At 38.4% G+C, this 22626-nt stretch overlaps 3 long non-coding RNA genes across 4 annotated transcripts in view; 2 read left to right on the top strand and 1 right to left on the bottom strand.

The window, feature by feature from the left end:
• The window catches only part of LOC138143412 (uncharacterized), an 80071-nt gene extending 76539 nt beyond the window's left edge, over positions 1-3532 (bottom strand). The window contains exon 1 of the long non-coding RNA XR_011163695.1: positions 2375-3532. This is a non-coding gene — a long non-coding RNA (uncharacterized lncRNA). The remainder of the gene's footprint in view (positions 1-2374) is intronic.
• Positions 1-22626, top strand: part of LOC138143409 (uncharacterized) — a 304779-nt gene that overhangs the window by 111409 nt on the left and 170744 nt on the right. The window lies entirely within an intron of this gene.
• LOC138143411 (uncharacterized) overlaps positions 1183-22626 on the top strand; it is a 73128-nt gene continuing 51684 nt past the window's right edge. Inside the window, exons 1-2 of the long non-coding RNA XR_011163694.1 lie at positions 1183-1272; positions 5284-5560. This is a non-coding gene — a long non-coding RNA (uncharacterized lncRNA). The remainder of the gene's footprint in view (positions 1273-5283; positions 5561-22626) is intronic.

Consider the following 22626-nt stretch of genomic DNA (forward strand, 5'->3'; position numbering starts at 1 on the left):
TTCTTTATTGCACCAGGTAGCTCAGGTTCTGGGTGGAGGGCATTTATTTCTGAGGTGGAAGAGTTGTAGTTCTGCCAGGTTAGAGACCCAATAAACCAAATGATTCCTTACTCAGAACTTTCATTTATTAATGTTCAAATTTTCAATTGCTCTGTTGAAAAATGGCCCATTTTGAGAGCATATGGGCAAGAGCCACAGGTTTCTCAAGTGAGGAGCCTGAAACCTAAGCCAACATCAATCATGACTGGTCACAGGTCCATTTCTGGAGCCTGCTCCTAGAGCTCAATCAGCTGCTTTCTTGTGGACCAGAACAAAGGACCAGAGGTGAAAATTCAAACGAGTATTGTAGATTTCTCAAGCTCTTTTGGTCCTGGGAAGCTAGAGAGTTTCCAAACATGACTTGGTCTGTTTCCTTTTTATAGAAAGAGAAAGTGAGATATGTCAAACTTCAGAGGACTGGCTTGGTCAAAGATTTTTATTGTTGGAAAGAACCACTTTAATCCTTAGAAAAATTAATAGCAACAACAACGATGATAACAATAGCTAACATTGATGATTTTAATCAAATTAACATTTGATTTTAAGGTTTGCAGAACTCCTTACATATTTCATCTCATTTGAAGACTTCTATTAGCATAGGCTTAAAAATTTGTTTTCCCCTCTAGTGGGCAACCGATTTTAGTTACTTCAAAAGCAACATTCACCATTTAAAAGCTGTACCTCTTTCTGGTTAGATCATGTCATGATGAAGGTCACTATAGAGAAATTTAGATAATCACAGCAGAGGAATCCTCACAACAATTCAGCAAGGTTAGTGCTATTATTATAACCATTTTACAGATAAGGAAACTGAGACTGATAGAAGTTAAGTGGTTTATTCAGGGTGAAAATAAGTATCTCAAGCAAGATTCCAACTCAGGTTTTCCTGGCTTCCATTCCACACCCTCTGCCATCTTAGCTGTTCCTGTTGCAAATCAATAACCTCCTTTGTATTCTGCTGATGTGAAAGGTGCCAGTTCCACCCAAGCATGATGGTTGTGACCTCAAGTGTCCAGCACTAGGGTATTTTTTTTTTTATGTCTCATCTGACATTTGGAACCTGGGGCATGTTGGCCCTTCCCTCCCCATGTCAAGGGGTGGAGGTGGGAAGTAAGGGGAGGTGGCTGAGTCAGCAAGAGGACTGACTCAGAGAGAAGAGCGTTACCTTCAGAGCCTCCGTCATCAAACACCCACATCAGGGATTTCCTCTTCAAATATTAGAGCTGGAAACAAGTGAGTCTCACTTGGATTTTTCTTTATTAAAATTCACTAGGTGCATCAGGTGGGTGCATATACTGATGATGCCTTGGTTTGCTACCATGATAATCTATGGAAGTCCAATGTAAGTAGTCATTCATTTAGTCAAAAATCATTCCTTAGGAGTTCTATACTATGTTAGGTGGGGCAGCTAGATGGCATAGGGGATAGAGTGCTGGGCTTGCTCTCAGGACTTACTAGCTATGTGATCCTGGACAAGTCACTTAACCCTGTTTGCCCCAGTTTCCTCATCTGTAAAATAAGCTGGAAAAGGAAATGGCAAACCATTTCAGTATCTTTGCCAAGAAAACCCCAAATGGGGTCACAAAAAGTCTGATGTGTTTGAAATGACTGAACAACGAAAAACAACTCTAGTTACTGGGGATCCAGAGTACCACAGAAGTCACATGGGAGAGAGAAGGGAATAAATATTTGCATCATACCTACTGTGTACCAGGAACTATGCCAAATGCTTTACAAACATTATTTCCTTTGAGCTTCACAATAACCCTGTAAGGTAGGTGCTGTTATTAATCCCATTTTGCAGTCAAGAAAACCGAGGTAAACAAGGTGTTTGGAGATTTGTCCAGGATCATGTAGGTAGTAAGTGTGTGAGGTACGCAGAGCTCCCTGACATGGGTTCCAATGCTCTGTGCCCTATGGTACCAGCCACTACTATAACGTCCTTGAGGGTGGGGAATGCTTTCATTCTTGTCTTTGCTTAGTGTTGGTTAGTAAATATTTGTCAAATTTAATTGTTGAATACAAGAATGCAGAGCCAAGGGGCCAACCTGACAGCAACAATCAGTTGGTGGTTGCTTTTATTTGTCACCTCCAGGACACTTGGACCCAGGGAGACCTATCCAATCAATGGGGGTCTTTTGGGGTACAAGGAACAATAAATGGCTATATGCTTAAAGTTAGAAGGTACGTTAGTAAATAAGTAACCCTTTCATTTTTTAGATGTAGAAACTGAGGCCTAGAGAAATTGAGTAACTTACCCAAGATCATATGGTTAGTAAGTGGAAGATCTGGGATCTGTAACCAGTTCCTCCGATGCCAAATGCAGCACACTTACCTTTTTGCCATGTTAGCTCTGATGTGCCTGCAAGACTGGCTGCTATAGTTTCTCTTGTTTGACTTTTATATCCGGGATTCAGAACAAGAAAGCTTTTCTACTAGTATTTCAAGATGAGATCTACTTCCAGAAAACCAAGTGATGGCGTATAGTTAGTGTTTCAGAGTAATCCTTGAAAACTTTAGCGAGTGGCTACCCGTTCTTGCTTTCAGCTATTTTGGCGGTCTCTAAGTGGTAAGAGAAGCAATATTGCTTTTTTCTCCCTATAGTTTTCCCATAACAGTCACTAAATATAGACCTTCTCAGGTTCATTCGCGGAATGTTCCTGCAAGTCAGGGCAGTGAAGATCTGAGCTCCTTTGATCAGATAGTATAGAGCAGACAGGCTTTACATTTTGTGTGCCCACAGAACACAAGGCCCAATTTAGGTCTGCTTTGCAAATTCCAGGCCCAGCTCAAACCAGGAGGCAGAGGGAGGGAGATGGAAGCTGGAGGGTTTCAGGTCACCTTTAAAGAAAAAAAAAAGAACAGGAAACTTATTGTAATTTCAAGGTGGGGGGAGAGTGTCCTTTGAGCCAAATGTTGATTAATGTTAATTTTAGAGTAAACAGAAGGAGAGAGACAGGAAAGGCCAGTGGATTCCACAGCTAAAAATATTCTCCAGTCAAGAGACCCAGCATGTGTGGATTTAAAACCTAATAATTATTTGGGAATAATGATGACCTGTTCTTATATAATTAACCTGTAAGATTTACCTGGATGGCTAATGCCCCTGTCGTGGAAATCGCTAGTCACACTACTGTCCTCAGACCACAGGGCTTAATCCAGAAGTATCCCCAAACCAAGCAGCCCAGTTTCCCTCATCTATAATAACTGCCTTATTTTTCTGGAATATAGGAGAGATATTGTTTGTTGGGACCTGAGTCAATTGCAAAAGGGAGTAACATCTGCAAAATCATAGATATTTGTCTTGTTGCTGAGGCTTATATGTTTGGGGGAGTAGCCAAAAGGAGAACATAAAACGTGGCTTAATTAGGGATTCTGGAATAAACCCCATACACATTTGAGCCCCTCCTTGTGTTTCCTTAGGGATTGCTGAGAAAAGAAAATGTTAATCAGTCCCTCAGTGTTTTGGCTCTGATTAAGACAAGCTGTGAAAGAAATAGAAAGTGTGAGGGAGAAGAGGATCTATGTAGGTCTGTGAAACAGCGGGTCACAGTTCAAACTTCAAAGCTAAAAAGATCGGAAATTAAATGAAAAGATAAGCAAGAAGGTCAGCACCATTCCGCACCCCCAACCCCCCCCCAGGATTATTGGAGGAGGAGATCCTGGGTCAATATTCTCCCCCAAAAGCTCTACTAACCCAAATGAGAGAAGAGAGTCAATTTTTTTTTTTTGGGGGGGGGGGGAGGGATGGCCATTCAGGTTTATGACCTCATTGACACCAAGAATTCTTGGTGAGGAAATTTCCTCTACCAGCTCTAGCTGGCACCTACTTTTCAATTTATAATCTTTCAGAAGGTAGCTCAGTGGATAGAGAACTGGGAGTGGAGTCAGGAAGACCCCAGTTCAAATTTGGCCTCAGATAGTTATTAGCTATGTGACCCTAGGCAAGTCACTTAATCTCTGTTTGCCTTAATCCACTGGAGAAGAAAACAGTAATCCACTATACTATCTTTGCCAATCAAGAAAACCCCACTAGGGTCATAAAGAGTTGAATACTATGAACAACAATGTTGGAGAATTGCTTGGGGACCCTGAGGAGGTCAAGGAACAGTTTTTCCATGGTCACCCACCCAGCAGGGATCAGATAAAGAACTTTAATCCAAGTCTAATAGACTTGAGTCCAACTCTCTATCCACTACATTAGTGGTTTTAAAATTGTATGCCAGAAGATAGGCCACAAAATTCCACTATCTGTGGCTTAGTTCCATAGTATTTATACTTTTTTTTTTTTAAAGCAATTGGAGTTAAGTAACTTGCTCAAGGTTACACAGCCAGTTATTATTTCTGGGTGTGGTGCTGAGTATCTGAGCCCGGATTTGATCCAGGTTATCCCGACACTGGAGCCAGTGCTCTTACTCGCTGAGCCACCTGGCCGCCCCTAAGCAATTGGGGTTAAGTAACTTGCTCAAGGTTACATGGCCAGGTGTTTCTGGGTGGGTGCTAAGTGTCTGAGCCCGGGATTCGATCTCCAGGTCAGTCTGACACTGGAGCCGGTGCTCTTACTCGCTGTGCTACCTGGCCGCCCCCATAGTATTTATACTTGCAATCACATGCACATAAAGCAGGATATACCTGTAGGTCATGATCCTGTTCATAAGATCATAGATTTTAGGACTGGAAGGAACCTCAGAGTCCAAACCGAACCCTCCCCGCCATTTTATGTGACTGCCCCAGGGTCAGACACCTTGTAAGTGTCTGAGGAAGGAAGTTAACTCAGCTCTTGCTGACTCCAAGTCCACTGCCCTATCCCTTATGCCATGCTTCTTTCTCTCTCTGGCAATGACTAATACTATATCTTAGTGAGTCCCAAAGTATGAAAAACCACTACACTAAGCCATGTTGATTAATTTCCTTCTTTGATCAAGTATTAGGTATCGTCTAGGATTGTGGAGAAGCTGTTCTAGCTAGAAAGAGAGCTAAGGTAAGAAGATATAAGAATGCTCTTAATTAGGAGGGGGTAGGGGTAGAAACAGTTATGGACTTGGAAAGGACACTCTTACCCAGTCCTCAGCAATTTAATAGGCATGGCCTTAGACCAACTGAGACCTGGGAAAGAACTTAGTTTAGCTTGTTTGGGGGGGGGGGGGGGGCAATTGGGGTTAAGTGACTTGCCCAAGGTCACACAGCTAGTTTTTATGTGAAGTGGCTGAGGCTGGATTTGAACTCATGTCCTCCTGACTCCAGGGCCAGTGCTCCACTGCTCCACCTAGCCACCCCAAAACTTAGTTTAAAAAGGACAAAGTCACCCACTGTATCCTGGGCCATCGCCAGTCATCTTGGCCTTTGTCTTGCCACTGGACTTCAAAGACTCTGGATGAAAGAGAGAGTCTGAAGACTCTGAGTAGCTCTGACCCACTCATATTCAGTCCACATGCAAGTCAAGACGTCACCCAAGCTTGTGATGTCATTGGTCCTCTTCGAGAATGAAGGACAATCAACAACAGCCCAGGCTACCCACCTGGTAAGTGATATTGCTGGGATGAAAACCTAAGTCTTGTAAGGAGTCAACTTTCCAACACAAAGAGAGCATCAGAAATGAGTAACCAAAGGGGTTGTTTTATCTCTACTCTTGGAAGTTTATAAGGACAGGTTGGATAATCTCTTGGCACTTATTAAATGTCTTTTTTTTCCTCTTTTTTTAATTAAAGTTTTATTGATGTATTTTGTTTTACATTATAGACATTTGTGCATTATTTCTACTTTGTGAGAGATCTCTTTTAACAAAGTAAAAAAGTTCAGTAAAACTAATCATACAGTGTCCTCACCTGAAAGTGAATGCAACATTTCATTATCTATATCCTTTCTACCTTTCTATTAAAAAAAATGAATAGAAATCTATTTTCTTTTCTTCTCTGCCCCTAATTCCATTGGGGCAAAAAAGAAGACAAAACAATTTTGGAGGGGAGGTAACAAGAATCCATCTACTGGGGCAACACTTTAGAAATGATGGTCACCAAAAAGAACTTTTAACACAATAGTTTCAATGCAAGTAATGAAAACATAATGAAGATATTAAAGACCACAGAATTCAGAAGTTAGTGTTGGTTCCAGATTCCTGAGGTTAAAACACACCTCTCTTTTGCTGCCTGAACTAATATAAGTATAATAGAAAAAAAAAACCCACAATGTAAAAACAGAAAGCTACATGTACTGTTAATATCTTTACTATCTTAGATGACTATGTATAACTCTTTTTAATGGGAAACTTCTATTGGTTGTTGTTTTGGTGGTATGGTGGGATTGGTTATAGGGAAGTGGTAATAATAAAGCATTTTTAAGAATCTGGTCACTAGGTTGCTGCTGGCAGGATTTCACCTGATATCAGAGTTATCGAGAAAATCTAGTATTTGACGTCTTGGTCTTCATATCAGTCATGTCTTCATTTCCTACCAGGTTACACCCTGGACTTCTCTCTCTGTCTCTCTCTCCTTCTCTCCTTCAATTCTCCTTTTCCCTTCTCTCCTTTCAGCTTTCTTTTATGTGTTGTCCTCTCCCAATAAAATGCAGGCTCCTTGAGGGCTGAAGCTATTTTTCTTTTTACTTGTATTTGTATCCTCAGCATTTTCCTAATTATTTTTTTTGAAACAAAAAGACCAATCCATTCTCCATTTTTCCCAAAACTCATCTAAGTAACTAACTAACCAATTAATCTACTTCTCTCTCCTTTTACTATTTGTCGCTTTATGCTCACTTTCCAGGGTGCCCTTCATTCAGCTGGACCTGGGGCTCTGGAATCCCTTATCTCCTATCTCATTTTCTTTATAATACTATACATACAGTCCTTTACATAGAATATACAAAAGATCACACCCTAATTATAGAAATATCCATTCATTCAACAAACATTTATTAAGTATGTGTGTGTGTGTTTGTGTGTGCGTGTGTAGGGGATATAAAAATAAAGTTATTGTCTCTGTCATCAAGTAATAGAGATAAGATGTATAGGATTTTCTATATATCAATCCTACTCATCAACATCTGCACATACCTGAAAGCTAATCTAAACTAAACTAAATCTAATCTAAACTAACTAAAAAATGAGGAAATAGGCAAGAACCTTAAGTCAAATAACAAAATCTCAGAGTTCCAAGTGAACTCAGAGGCCATTTAGTATGAGAAGAAGACTCATCTTCAACTGACAAAAAGTTGGCCATCCAGCCTTTATTATATGTCCTTGGTGAAAAGGAATCCACTCCCTCTTATTCCACAAATTAAAAATAAAATAATTTTTTAAAAAGATGACTGTGGGTAAAAGGAATCCATGTATCCTGAGGCAACCCATGGTATTTAGAGATGGCTCAAATAGTTAAGAAGCGTTTCCTTCCATTAAATCTAGATTTTTCTCCTTTTGTCTTTCAACTTTTGTTCCTAGCTCTTCCCACTGGGACCAAGTAGAGTATTTCTGTTTCTTCTTCTACACGACAGGCCTTCAGATAATTACTTTAGGGGCTGAAAGGAGGATGGATTGGAGTTGGGGGAGACTTGAGGCAGACAGACTCACCAGCAGGCTATTGAAATAGCATAGGCATGAAGTGATTAGTTTCTGCTTTAGAGTGGTGGCAGGACAGAGAAGGGGCCATATTTGAGAGGTGTTGCAAACGTGAAATCGATAGGCTTTGGCAAAAGATCAGATATGAAGTGTCAGAGACAGTGAGAAGTTAAGGACAACACCTAGGTTATGAGCCTGAGGGACCAGGAGGATGGTATTACTTATTATATTTATTAATTAGTATATTATAGTAATAATATTATATGTATTAATAAGTATATTACAATATACTTATTACTTATATAATTATTATTACAATAATAGGAAAGGTAGGATATGAGGAGGGTTTAGGGGGAAGATAATGAGTTGTGTTTGGGACATACTGAGTTAAAAATGTCTACTAGACATCCAGTTCAAGATGTCTGAAAAGGAGTTGGAAATGTGAGATTTGGAGTCCGCAAAGAGGTTAGGGCCAGATAGGTAGATGTGAGAATTATCAGCATAGAGATGATAATTAAATCCATGGGAACATGCTTTTCCATCTTGTACTTGTGGAGTTAATTTATTGAACCCAAGTATAAGACTTTAGTTATACCTATTAAATCTCATTTAATTACATTTGGCCCAAATTTCTAACCTGTCAGAAACTTTTTGGTTCTTAACGGTGTCATCCACTGTATTAACAATCCTTATCAGACTTTACAAATTTGATAGCACATCACCTTTATTCAAATCAGTGATTAAAATGTCAAATGGCTAAGGACAGATCCCTGGGGAAGTCCACTAGAAATCTCCCTCCAAGTTGACATTGAGCTATTAATGACTGTTTCTTGAGTACAGACATTGCATCAATTTCTCTTCAAGAAAAACATGAGACAATTTTGTCATAAATTTTGCTAAAAACCTGGGAAAATTATATCAATAGTAACCTCAGAGTAATCAAATTGGTGTTGTTTGCTAGTTATTCAGTCATTCTGATGCTTCATGACTGCATGCTAAGCCCTTCCAGCCTCTAGCATCTCTAGAAGTCTGTTCAAGTATCAATCTGGTAATTCTGTCCACAGAAAAAGGAATTAAATTTTGACTTGAACGTCCCATCCTTGATGAAGTCACGATGATTTTTTGTGATCCTTTTCTAAATATTAACTACCCATTATGTATAGACTGGATTTCTGCCAGCAGTTAAAGTCAAGCTCATTGGTCTATTGTCTCCCTTTTCCTAAAGCAAGGATATTATGTTGCCCTATCCTTTGCTACTCTTTCTATCCTTTGTGTTCTTTCAGAAATCATTGATAATGACTTGATCATCACATCCAGCATCCTCCCCCCCCCCCCCGTATTCCCAGTGGTAATAGAGGCTACAACTAATCTATGCTTGCCCATCTTATGTAAATCAGATGCATGTCCTCTCCCAAATTGGATAATCAAGGGATGCCCAAAATACCAGGGACCATCCTAGTGTTTGCTTAACATTACAAAGGCATCCGTGGAGCATATGAGTCATTCATGCATGATTCCTTCTCTCACTACATTATCAGCCCATTTCATTTTTGGTCATATATTTCTTTGAAAACAACCTTTATATTTCTTCCATGTTTGTAATATATTACAGCCTGTGCATGCCCAATATGAGCCTCTCTATTGACCATATATTTTTGGGTGATCCTGAACTTCATCTTTTTGGAGAATATTAAATTCCACAATTCGTGGCCAGATGATCTCATCAGAAGAATGTTGGTATTAAAAGCTAGACCTTTGTTACAAGAGAACATTGAGGTTATTTTCAAAAATCATGCGTTTTCTCAAGGCAATTCAGGTCACTTTTTTCTTCCTGCTCAATTTGATTATCACCTTATTATGTATTTGTACTGCCTGTCCAAAACATACATGTGTGTATATTTACATACATGTATGGGAAAATATATGCATGATTATATACCTATACATACACGCACAATGCATACATGTATAGGATATAAACACACGTATACATATATTTGTATATGTTTATATATGTGTTTGTATATTATATATATCACTGATGGATGATCAAAATAGGTTATCTATCCAATGGCATTTCATATCCTCTTCATCCACTTGATTTTCCAGCTTTTCCTGTGTGGATGGTTAGGCTAGACTTTTGAGTGATAATGGATCTCATTTAGAATGATCTGTTATGTTCCAGGACTTGATATAGTCAGCACAATATCATCCACAGATAGGAACATTTGGAGGACTTCACCATCTATAAGAAATTCCTCTTTGACTTGGATTTTGTTACTTACATAAATCCTTCACTAATGCCTCATTGGGGCATGAAAAGTGCCTATTAGAGATTGTGTCTACAAATGATGGTATAGCCCATGGACCATTTTTGCATAGTGTTTTCCCTATCAGAATGCAGGTCTTTAAAGGCAGCAACCATATTATTTCTTTCTTTCTTTATATCTCCTTTGCTTAGCACAGTGTCTGGCACATAGTAGGCATTTAATAAATGCTAGTTGAATGATTAAGTGCTTAATAAATGCTTGCTGACTATGACCTAAGTCTGGAGAGATTTACTTCTAGAAATTTGGTCACTAGGTGATGAATTCTTTAGCCATGGTATCTCATAAAATGACAAAAATACAAAATGGCTCTTGGTCCTTTAAACTACCAAATGTTATTTAAATATGAGTTATTATTACTATTTAGTGTGGGGAAAAGAAACCAAGTGCAATAGTGCTTCACAGTTCTCAGCCTCTAGAGATCCCACCTGCAGGATCCACCTGTGGGAGCTGGCCTGGGCATGGAGATTATATCCTTTGGTAGTTTAGCATCTGGATTCAGTTTCCTGGAATCTTAACAAATACCTTCCTTGAGCTGGTCATCTTGACTTTGACAAAGATTGAAATGCAATCATTTTGTTGAAAGAACAGATGCTAGGCTGCAGAGATGTGCCTTTACATTTGAATAAGGTATAGCTACATTTTAAAATAATAAAATTGCCAACATGGTCTGCCCCTAGATCAGCAGAAACACTATAGAATTAAATGTAGAACTTTGTGATGGATTCTGTCAATCCTTAAACTGTCATACCTTAGAACTATTTACTTCTCCTTATTTTAATTGTGTCCAATGTCATTCATTCACCAGATGCACTTAAAATCACCAATAAAGAATCTGAAAGAAGGGGCAGGTAGGATGTTTTGAGAAATTATCCTTAGAACTACCCCTTGTTCTCACTTCCAACTTTTATGAGTCTGGTCAGAACATTTCTATTTCTTTTTTTTTTTTTTTGAGTTTTTTCTTTACTTTAATAATTATTTAAAAAATTTTTTGACTTACTAGTTTTTCTCCTTTCCTCCAGCCTCTCCTCTTTTGGAGCACTGAGAAGGCAAGCAATATGATATCAATTATATGTGTAAAATTGTGCACAGCCTATTTCCATATTAACCATGTGGTTTCTATATTTCAAGCTCCAAAGTACTGAGGGGAAAACAGTCTGGGAAACACTTATCTGAGGTGAATGTGGATCTTCGGTTCAGGTTTTCACTGAGGGAGGGATCTGTACCCCACTAACACTCCTTAACTTTGCTGCCACCTCAAAGAATGCTGGGAACTCCTAAGTGAGGCAGCAGCTGTCCCCTGTGCTGGTCTCATTCATGCTTCCTGTGTGGCCTGACAACCTCCCTGGAGAGGCTAGTTTCTCCACGTCCCTTGGGTCTATGGAGCTCTTTGTCCCAAAGAGAAGGCCAACACACTATGCTGGGGTCACACAATTAGTCTGGCCCTGGGTCCAAAAGAACAAGTCCCCGCAGCGCTGACCTGGAGGCTATTGACTTGTCAAGCATTCTCTTTCATGGATGTATATAATGCCTGTTCCCTGGGTTCTATAGGAGGCTCCCACATTCAGTTATCACTGTGGCTTGCAGATATCCAACAAAGACATTTATAATGCTTTATAAATATAAGGCATCTGTCTGCATTTATTGAAAGAAACAATCAGGTCCATTCTGTCTTTCCAATACAAATCACCTGATTTCTGGGCAAAAGAATTCTGGAATTTTAGAGTGGAAAGGGGCCTCAGCTATCACCTATTCCAAACCCCTACATTTTGCAGAAAAGGGACTTGAGGCTGACAGAATCTGACCATTGGCACAGAGTGAGTTAGAAAAAAATACTCTTCTAACCTGGAAGTGGTTCCTTTCCTGACTTCCATTGCTTCTAGTTCCTTTGTAGAATTCTTCACCTGGAATAAAAAAACTTTAAAAAATTGATATTTGTATTTTAATATAATTGACTTCCTTTTAATCCTACATATTTTTATTTTTATGCATTTTAAAACACGAATTCTGAAAAATTCTGGCATCACCAAACTGCCAGAGGGGTCCATGATACAAAAAAGGGTAAGAATCCTACTAAGTTTGGGGAGGGGAGTGGCAAGAAGGGGAGAATCAGTTACAAGTCCTTAAAAACTGAAATTTCATACACAGACAGAGTTCTGTAATTTCCTAAAATGCAGAAAATACATTTTAAGAGGAGACAGTGGAAAGCACATTGGCTCTGAACTCTGAGACTCTGGATTCAAATCCAAGGGATGTATTCTTTCTCTAAGAGTCAGTCAATTTCCTAATCTAGGCTATGGGGTGTTGAGTGGGAGAGGGTTAGATGACATGGCCTCTGCAACCTCAACACTAGATGTGTGAGGCCTGAGATGGGGAAGATGGCCTTATCCTTCCTTTATCTCCAGACAATATTCAGGCAGAGTAGAATGGATCCTTTCCGAGATTCCTCCCTTTTGTAGGAATGAAAATCAGGCATATTGTTCTCTCTTTGAGAACCAAGGCACTTGGGCACTATTTAGCCCATTTACTCTTGCTGTACTCTTGTGTTTCTATTGATGGCCCAGGTTTACACAGACTGTCCAGCTCTAGCTGAGATATTTTAGGGTCTGTGTCAGCGAAGGTGAAACAGAGGGGAGGCAGGGCCTAATTTTGACTTTTTAGTACACTTGGGAGTCCATGCCCTCATGCCCAGAGAGAGTTAATGTTCTTCTCTAAGTATCTAATTTACTGCAGGGGGAGTGACTAGGGCACTAGGGAAAATCTGGTTCAGTGAGGGCTTTTTTGGGAAATAAACTCCATGAATTGTGTCATTCCTATGATTATGTGACTTAGAGTTTCTCCTTTGTGTATAGCTTTGCCTACCCCTTCTTCTCCACCCCTCTTTCCATTCACTCTACCATTTTGCTTCATGACTGTTTCTTTTTTGTCTTTCCATGGAATCCTAGAATGTTAGGGATCTTGCAGACCAAGTCATCTGCCCTCACACCCATTTAACAAATGAAGAAACTGAGACTCAGAAAAGAGTAATTGCTTCCCTAAGAGTACATAGCAAGTAAGGGACAGGAAGCCAGTTCTGAGCCATCCTGAGCCCCAGCATCCTAGTTTATCCTTGATAAAGCTAATAATGAGGGTTCCCTTTGTTTTTTTTTTCTTTGTCTGTTCTTATCTCTGCCCATTGCTAGATATTTCCTATGGCCTTTTCCAGAGTGTAATAGAACTTCATATATCTGGAAGTAGCAGACCCTCAAATATCGAGGTTCTTGGGACTGGAGTGATGGAGATAGAACACAATGTCTCTATAGTCTAGAGCTCTGCACAGTTTGGGTTTCTGGATCTGATTTTCTACTTCAGCTCCAATCCATGATATAATAGATTGCTGGACTTGGAGTCAGAAAGACCTGAGTTCAAATCCAACCTCAGACACTTATTAGTTGTGTGACCCTGGGCAAGCCATTTAATTTCTCTCTGCCTCAGTTTCTTTAACTGTAAAATGGGGACACTAATAGTATCTAACAGGGTTATTATAAGAATTAAATGAGATAACAGATGTAAAACTCTTTGCAGACTGTGAATTACTGTATAAATGTTGGCTATTAACACTGTTCTGGTCCTGGTCTCCATATTTGTTCCCAGTTCAGTCCCCTCCACTTCCCTTACTGTCTAGCCTTACCTCTAGTCTTCCACTATCATTCATTGTCTCTGCTGCCATCTTTAGCCTTTATCCCTGTCATGGTGAATGCTGTATAAAAGCACCACAGCCCTGAAACCACACTGTTTACTCAAAAATTTTTTTCAGAAGTCCAAAACTATGGTTTCTAAACACACTCATGACTGTCCCATGGGGGGAGAAGGATCCCTTGTGTGAGTAATGTTGCCTTATGTCAGGGAACTGAGCTGGGGAAAAGAGAAAATAAAAAAAAAACCAACTTCCTTTTCCTAAGCATCTTTAAGTAGTAGTAGGTGGTCTTCATATAAGCCCACTTGACAAAACCCTTGCCTTTGCAATATTTCAAACCAATAATAATATCAAAGTACGGCTTAAGTAAACCAAATTAGAAGATGTTTCTTTCTATAAACAACATGGTCAGCATGGTGATGTCTGTTGTCAGTTCAATATAATGTAAGTTCCATGATGGCAGTGACTATTACATTTTTATCTTTGTCTTTTCCCCACCCTCTCCACTTTCCCAATAATCTGTGATTAGATTATTGTCCATTTCCAGCATCTTTAAAAAAATAATATTTATTTTTAGTTTACAACAATTTAGTTCCACAAGTTTTTGAATTTTAAATATTCCTCTTCCCCCCCTTCCCAAGACAGCATGCAATCTGTTATAAGCTTTAAATATACATTAATATTAAACAGATTTCCATGTTAGTCATAGTGTAAAGAAAAATTATAACCAATGGAATGAATCATGAGAAAGAAGAAACAAAACAAAATAAAACAACACAAAAAAAGAGACCAAATAGTATGCTTAGATTTGTATTCAGACTCCATAATTCTTTCTCTGGATGTGGATAGCATTTTCCATCATGAGCCTTTTTGGATTTGTCTTAGAACCTTGCGTTGCTGAGAAGAGCCAAGTCTATCAAAGTTAGTTATCCAACAATGTGGCTGTAACCGTGTACAGTGTTCTCCTGGTTCTGCTCCCCTCACTCAGCATCAGTTCATATAACTCTTCGCAGATTTTTCTGAAATCCTCCTGCTCATCATTTCTTAAAAAACAATAGTATCCCATTACATTCACGTACCATAACTTGTTCAGTCATTTCCCAATTGATGGGCATCCCCTTGATTTCCAATTCTTTATCACCACAAAAAGAGCTGCCATAAATATTTTTGTATATGTGGGTCCTTTTCTCATTTTCATGATCTCTTTGGAATACAGACCTAGAAGGGGTATTATCCTGCATCTTTCAAAATAGATGCTTTGGTAGGAAGGCTCCATAGGTTGCCTTTCAAAATGCATGTCATAATCTGAACAATCCATTTGCTTTTTGTTTTGTGGAATGTTGAACAACTCAAGAAGACAATCTAGACAAAAGTCTAAGAACATTTTAGGAGAAAGGTCACTTTTACCTGAAGATAGGGATATCTTTACAGAGAAGGGAGCACATGAGAGACCTGAAAGAAGAAGAATGACATCAGTGGAGATCTGGAAGGACTGAGTGCATTTCAGGGAGGGGGAATGGCCTTCATAAATAAGTTAAGGAGATAAGAGGTCTTCTCTGACTCCTAGGTGGGTCAGCATGGAAGGGAGGATCTTTTCAGGTTGGCCAGCTTGTTGTATGTGGTGATGTATAATATACCCATTTTAAATATGCATGAGGTAGAAGGGTGAATTAAAGGATCTGGTGTGTTAGTCAAACTTTGTGAAAAGAAAACTATTTGACCCCAATTTCACTAATAATAATAATAGCTAGCATTTATATAGTGCTTTACAGTTTGCAACATGCTTTGTAAATATCATCTCATTTTAACCTCACAACAACTCTGGGAAATAGGTGCTATTATTATCCCCATTTTACAACTGAGGAAACTGAGGCAGGAAGGGGTTAAGTGACTTGCTCATGGTCATATAGTATTTAAGGTTGGATTTCAACTCAGATCTTTTGACTCTAGAACCAGTATTCTATGGAATCACCTAGCAGACCTTCACCTTGCATTGGCTGATGATGATTATTATATATTTTTTATACACAGGAATTTCTATTGCATGCTGCATTAGGTAGAAAAAATATACCATTTTATAATAGTTCTCTTTAAAGCTTAAAGTGTAAGTAAGAATACCACTTTTTCTCATTTTGAGATATGTTTTGACTTATACTTAATTTTCTTCCCAAGTGGATTTCAAGTGTAGACTATATCTTCAACATATATTCTATGAAACTGTATATTTAACTGTGAACCGCTGCAATGTAGAGACAACTGAATTCTGCAGCATATTAATGTTACTGATAGCACATTTATTTATAGATTTTCCCCCCTTCCCTTCCCTGGCTCTCAGTATGAAGCCCATACACAGTAATTAAACCATTATAAAAACACAATGGGATACAACATAATAGAATTGTCCTGCTGTCAAGGCATACATAGCAGGGAAAAGCAGGATAACAAAAGGAACAGAATGCATTCCATCCAGGCCCGCAGAGGAAATGTCATGAAACAACACCTACTAAAGGGATGGGTTCGAAGAGCTAGACAACTGGAAACAGAGTCCTGCACTTTGGATGCTCTTAGCCAATCAATCAAATAATCCATTCACGAATAACTACTGAGCACCTAGCACCTGCTGGGCCCTGGGCAGGCCCTTGGGGAGCACAAAACCCAGGCCCTGTCTTCAGTGAGGGAACATCTCAAGGTCTCTGTGTATGACCAGAATAATGATGGTGGTCCCTATGGGAAGCCACTCCCTCCCCCCTCCCTAATATCAGTATCCCAGGGATGGATTCATCATGGACTCCTTAAATTTCTGAGTACTAACAAGATCACTGAGAAAAAGACTACAGAAAGGTGAGAGTTTTGCACAACTTAGTGGGCAGGAGATGTATGACCAACCAGCAAAGGAACATGTGGGAGGAGAATCAGGAGAAAGACATGTCAGTGAAGTCAAGGGAGGTGAGAGTATCTGATGGTGGGAGCAGCCAAAGGGTAGTAAATACTGTGAAAAACTGCAGAGAGGTCAAGGATGAGGAGAACTGAGAAAAGACTGAGATGTTACATTGGGGTAGAGCAGTTTCAATTGAGTAGTGGGATGGGAAGCCAGGTTGCGAGAGACTGAGAAGTAAATGAGAGATGAAGAATGAATGAAAGAGTGAAAAATAGATTTGTTAAGTGCTTACTATGTACTGGTCCTATGATAAGTACTGGGGATAATATACAAAAGTGACAACAGTTCTGCCCTCCAGGAGTTTATATTCTAATAAGAAAGACAATACATACGGGGAGTTGTGGTCTAAGTTTTTAGAGGGTTAGTGATTCAATCCACAGTGCAGAGACAAAGAGAGAGAGAGTTTGGCAACATGAAGGAGAGTAGGAGAAAACAATACTTCAGTTGTTCATTGCCAGCAAATGACCAGAGCCTGAATTTGGAGGCCTCCTCACTCTAGCAGAGCAGGGGAACTTGGGAATGACAAAATCTAAACAGAGGGCAAAAAGTGCCAAGGGGGATTTATTGAAGGTTCCTAAGCATCATAATAGGGAGACAACATGCAGGATGTATTGCTAATAGACAACGCAGTGATAAATAGACAGATAAACAGAGCATTTATTATGCACTTCTCATGGGCCAACTCCTGTATTAGACTCAAAGCAGGAGACCAATTGGATGCAATTGCAGCAGTACTGGTGATAAGGGTCTGAACTAAAGTTATGGTGGTAATAAAAGGGAAGGAATGGTTGTGAAAGACATTGCAAAAGAAACCAATTAGGGAGTGAGTGAAGTCCGATAGTTTCTGGTAGATGGTATGATGGGTTACAGGGCACATTTTATTTACAAATGTTTCAAATATTCATTTATAAACTGGTCATCTGGAACTTGAAATGCATTTTCTCATAGGAACAATATGGTGGCTTGATTCCCAGGACAGACCACAAAAATCTATTTAAGCCATGACGTACCTAAAGTATGGCTGTAAGGGTGTTGCTTCAACTACACTTAATTTGTAATGTTATTTCTATGGGCAAATCCATTCTGAGTTCCAAGATAGAATGCCAAGAATAAATTTTCCACCCTGGGTGACAGTGGTTCTCCTTGTAACAGAATGTGGGAGGCTAGCACTCCATTGAAGGGTAGGGTTACTATGCTTGGACATCAATAACATGTTATTTCTCTGTATCTGCACAAGTCAACAACACCACCTTACATTTGTATAGTACTTTATAGTAATCTAATTTACTAAGATGTGACATTATTTCTCTATTGCTGCCTAAGAAAGGATGCTTCTCTCTATTTTAACAACTTCTCTAGGTCAGTTACTCCTCTGGTTTTCTAAGTTGGGTAGACAGAAAGCATTGTTTCTCATCAGGGTTAAGTTTCTGAATTCTGACGGTTACTATCAGTTCATCTGTGTTCATACTTCAGTTCATCTTCCAGGCTCTGGCAAATCAGAGACTTTATAGCTCATTTATGTCTTAGAACAATTTCTTTTTGAAATTTCATGGAAGTGAGTCTCTTTTTCCTGAGGAAGAACACTTGGTTCTCTCATTTGTTTCTGGCATTCTCTATGAGGTGAATATACAGTACAGATAATTGGACCAGTTTTGGCATTTGTCCTGTTGACTATGGACTTTCTTTGTCTTCTAGCATCTAACACAGTACTATGCTTAATAAATGGTCATTGAACTAATTTGAATTGACCCTGTTCTATGACATACAAGGGCACTTATTTCTAAAAGAGTTTAGTAGTATGTCTCTGGTCTATTATGAAATCATAGCTAGCAAGAAGCTAGTGGGTCTTTGTCCCAGGGCACTAATATCTTGGGGAAGGGGTTCCCTTTCTCTCTGTGGGAAAAAAGTCACTTCATGATCTCTCTGTATTGATAAGACAACTGCTCCCTCAGCTGCTATATCAAGTATCTTGTCAGTTAGATCCCTCTCTCCTGAGACATTTTATCCCCAAGTCCTTCAGAAGGGTGAGCTAGAATGATTCTTTGGGAGATGGACCATTCATCTCTGGCTTTCCTCCACCTATACTGACTTCTGCATTATCATATATGGGGATCCAACTCCTTTTGCCACGTATGCAATGAAGGCTTTGCTATTATGTATCCTCCTTGGGAAATGATGCTAAAAAATGACTGGGATTAATGAGTAATATTTGCCTCACTATTATCCTTATTCCTGATCCTAGACCATTAGATCATAGGAAATGGAAATGAAAGCGACCTTAGAAGTCATTAGGTCTAATTTTCTCATTTTATAGTTAAAGAAACTAAGACATAGAGAGATGAAGGTAGTAAGGGGAAAATAGAAATTTTAACCTTTGGCTTAGGACAGCTCTGATGTATAAAAAGTTTGAGAGACATAATTTCAAGGTAATTAGTCATTTTATTAATCATACTAGCACATAATTTAGTAAAAGGGGTCAGTGACACTCTTGAATGCCAATGACATTCATGGAACCCACTCAATGCTTATATACCCTTGGAAGAACGGGTGTTCCTGAGAGTGGCAATTGACTCTGATTGGTTAATAAGTAATGAGAGAGAATGAATATTATAATGAGAGGTGAATCTATTCTAAAGAGGAGCTGGCGGGGAGGGGACTTGGCTTTGATCATGTCATTTACTTTAAAATCACTTCCAGCCTTGGGCAATCTAGACAAAGGATCTATCCCTCTGCCCTAACCTACCTGAGTGGAACACAATGGGCGAGAATACACCTTAGATTAAATTGTTTGTAAGATTTTCTTTGTAAGGGTGAGGCAAAAACTCCACCTAGATAAGGTATTCTAGGTGGGGTAAATTTTCGGGAAAGGTGAGGGATCTCCCCAATAGTTTGTTATTTAATAAGCATTTCTCTCACTGGTATTTCTTCCATTCATGCTGCCTCCACTAGCTAGTTTGGTCCTGATGGTCTCTAGAATCTAGGGGTTTATTCTGGTACACTCTGGTAAGTGCATTAGTTTCAAGAGCTCTAGGTCTTTTCCAGTCATCAGTGGAGTGGGGAATCCTTAAGATCACCATTTCAGGACAGTTGTGAAAGTTGAGATCTTTTCAAAGGTGACATAGCTGCCTGGGGGTAGGGTGGGGGAAAATCACCAGGACTTCAAACAGCTGTTTACTAAGTCTTAGTGTAACCTGAACCAACCTCTGAAGCTTGGAGAGAGAGATACCTCCATTTGTCTCTGGTGTTACTTTAATCTTTACCAACTTTTACCAAGATCACTGGGCTTGTTTTAATGAGTTCAAATCTGGCCTCAGATATTTATTAGTTGTGTGACCTTGAAAAAGTCATTTAACCATTTGCCTCAGTTTCCTTATCTGTAAAATGAGATGGAGAAGGAAATGGCAAAACTCTTTAGGATCTCTATCAAGAAAACCTCAAATGGGGTCTTGAGGAGTTGCACATGACTGAAACAACTGAACAACCACAAGTCACACACTCTGTATAGAAGGGAAGGGTCTCATCAGAATTACAGTTTCTGATGAATGCAAGAAAGAAATCATAGAATTATTCAGCTGAAAAATTGAAAAGTCAACTAGTTTAAATCCTTTCCTTTTTTTAATAGTATTTTATTTTTTCCCCAGTTATATGTCAAGAAAATTTTTAACATTGATTTTAATAAGATTTTGAGTTCCAAATTTTTCTCTCTCCCTCTCCTCCCCCACCGTTGTGAAAATGGTAGGCTGTTTGACATAGCTTATACATGTGCTATCGTGTGAAAATATTTTCATATTAGTCACAGCTGTGAAAAAAGAAACAGATCAAAAGGAAAAAAAATGAGAAAGAACAAAGTAAGTGGAAAAAATATGATTTGATCTACATGTAGAGTCCAACAGTTCTTTATCTGGATATGGATAGTACTTTCCTTCATGAGTATTATGTATTTGTCTTGGATCATTGTGTTACTGAGAAGAGCTAAATCATTCATATTTGATCATCATACAATGTTGCTGATACTGTGTACAGTATTGTCCTGGTTCAACTCATTTCATTTTGCATCAGTTCTTTCACGTCTTTCCAAGATTTTCTGTAATTTGCCTGTTCATTATTTCTTATCACACAATAGTATTTCATTACATTCATATCCCACAACTTGTTCAGCCATTCCCCAATTGATGGGTACCCCCTAAGTTTTCAATATTTTGCCACCACAAAAAGGGCTGCTATAAATATTTTTGCACATATAGGTAGGTCCTTTTCCCTTTTTGATGATCTCTTTGCAACACAGACCTAGCAGTGGTATTTCTAGATCAAAAAAGCATGCATAGTTTGGTTGCCCTTTGGGCATACTTCTAAATTTCTCTCTAGATTAGTTCACAAATCCAGAAACAATGTATTAGTGTCCCAATTTTCATATATCCTCTCCAAAATTTATAATTTTCCTTTTATTTTGTCATACTAGCCGATCTGATAGGTGTAAAGTGGTATCTTTTTTTTTAAATTTGCATTTCTCTAATCAATGGTGATTTAGAGCACTTCTTCATATACTTATAGATAGCTTTGATTTCTTCGTCTGAAAAATGCCTGTTCATATTCTTTCACCATCTATCAATTGGAGAATGCCTTGTATTCTTATAAATTTGACTCAGTTCTCTATACATTTGAGAAATAAAGCCTTTAACAGAGATACTTGTTGTAAAGATTGTTTCCCGCTTTCTGCTTTCCTTCTAATCTTTTTCACATTGGTTTTTTTTTTTTTTGGTACAAAAGCTTTCTAACTTAATATAATAAAAATGATCTATTTTACATTTTGTAAAGCTTTCTACCTCTAATTTGGTCATGAATTCTTTCTCTCTTTGTAGGTCTGACAGGGACTCTATTCCTTGCTTTTTAAAGTTGCTTTTGGTATCACCCTTTGTGTTTAAATCATGCATCCATTTGATCTTATCTTGGTATATGGTGTGAGATATTGGTCTATACCTACTTTGTGTCCTATTTGTTTCCAGTTGTCCCAGGAATGTTTGTCAAATAGTGAGTTTTTATCCCAAAAGCTGGGGTCTTTGGGTTTATCAAACACTAGGCTACTATTATGGTCATTAACTACTGTGTCTTGTGTACCTAATCTATTTCACTCATCCACCACTCTATTTCTTAACCAGTACCAGATAGTTTTGATGATTACTGCTTTATGTTATAGTTTGAGAACTGGTATTGCTAGACCACCTTCCTTTATATATATTTTTCATTAATTCCCTTGATATTCTTGACCTATTGTTCTTCCAGATGAATTTTGTTGTTATTTTTTCTAGCTCCATGAAATAATTTTTTTGGCAGTTTGATTACTATAGCACTGAATAAGTAAATTAATTTAGTCAGAAATATCATTTTTATCATATTGGCTCAGCTTACCCATGAGCAACTGATATTTTTCCAATTGTTTAGATCTGACTTTATTTGAGTGAACAGTGATTTGTAATTGTGTTTGTATAGTTCCTGGGTTTGTCTTGGTAGGTAGACTCCTATGTATTTTATATTGTTTACAGTTATTTTAAATGAAATTTCTTTTTGGATTTCTTGCTGCTGGGCTTTATTGTTAGTATAAAGAAATGCTGATGATTTATGTGGATTTATCTTAAGTCCTGCAACTTTGCTAAAGTTGTTTATTATTTAAAGTAATCTTTTAGTTGATGCCCTAGAATTCTCTAAATATACCATCATATCATCTGCAGAGTGGTGGTTTTGTTTCTTCATTGTCTATTCTAATTCCTTCAATTTATTTTTTTTTCTCTTATTGCTATAGCTGACATTTCTAGTTTTATATGGAATAAAAGTGGTGGTAATGGGCATCCTTGCTTCACCCCTGTTCTTATTGTGAAGGCTTCTAGCTTATCCCTATTACATATAAATCTTGCCAATGTTTTTAGATAGATACTGCTTATCATTTAAAAAAAAACTCTCTCTTTATTCCTGTACTCCCTAGTGTTTTTAATAGGAAGGGGTGCTATGTTTTGTCAAAAGCTTTTCCAGCATATATTGGGATAATCATATGATTTCTGTTGATTTTGTTATTGATATATGGTCAATTATATTGATAGTTTTC

This window comes from Petaurus breviceps, unplaced genomic scaffold (genome assembly GCF_028583685.1).
Source record: "Petaurus breviceps papuanus isolate PSGF00001 unplaced genomic scaffold, PetGlider_PUasm1.0 90639, whole genome shotgun sequence".
Taxonomy (NCBI): domain Eukaryota; kingdom Metazoa; phylum Chordata; class Mammalia; order Diprotodontia; family Petauridae; genus Petaurus; species Petaurus breviceps.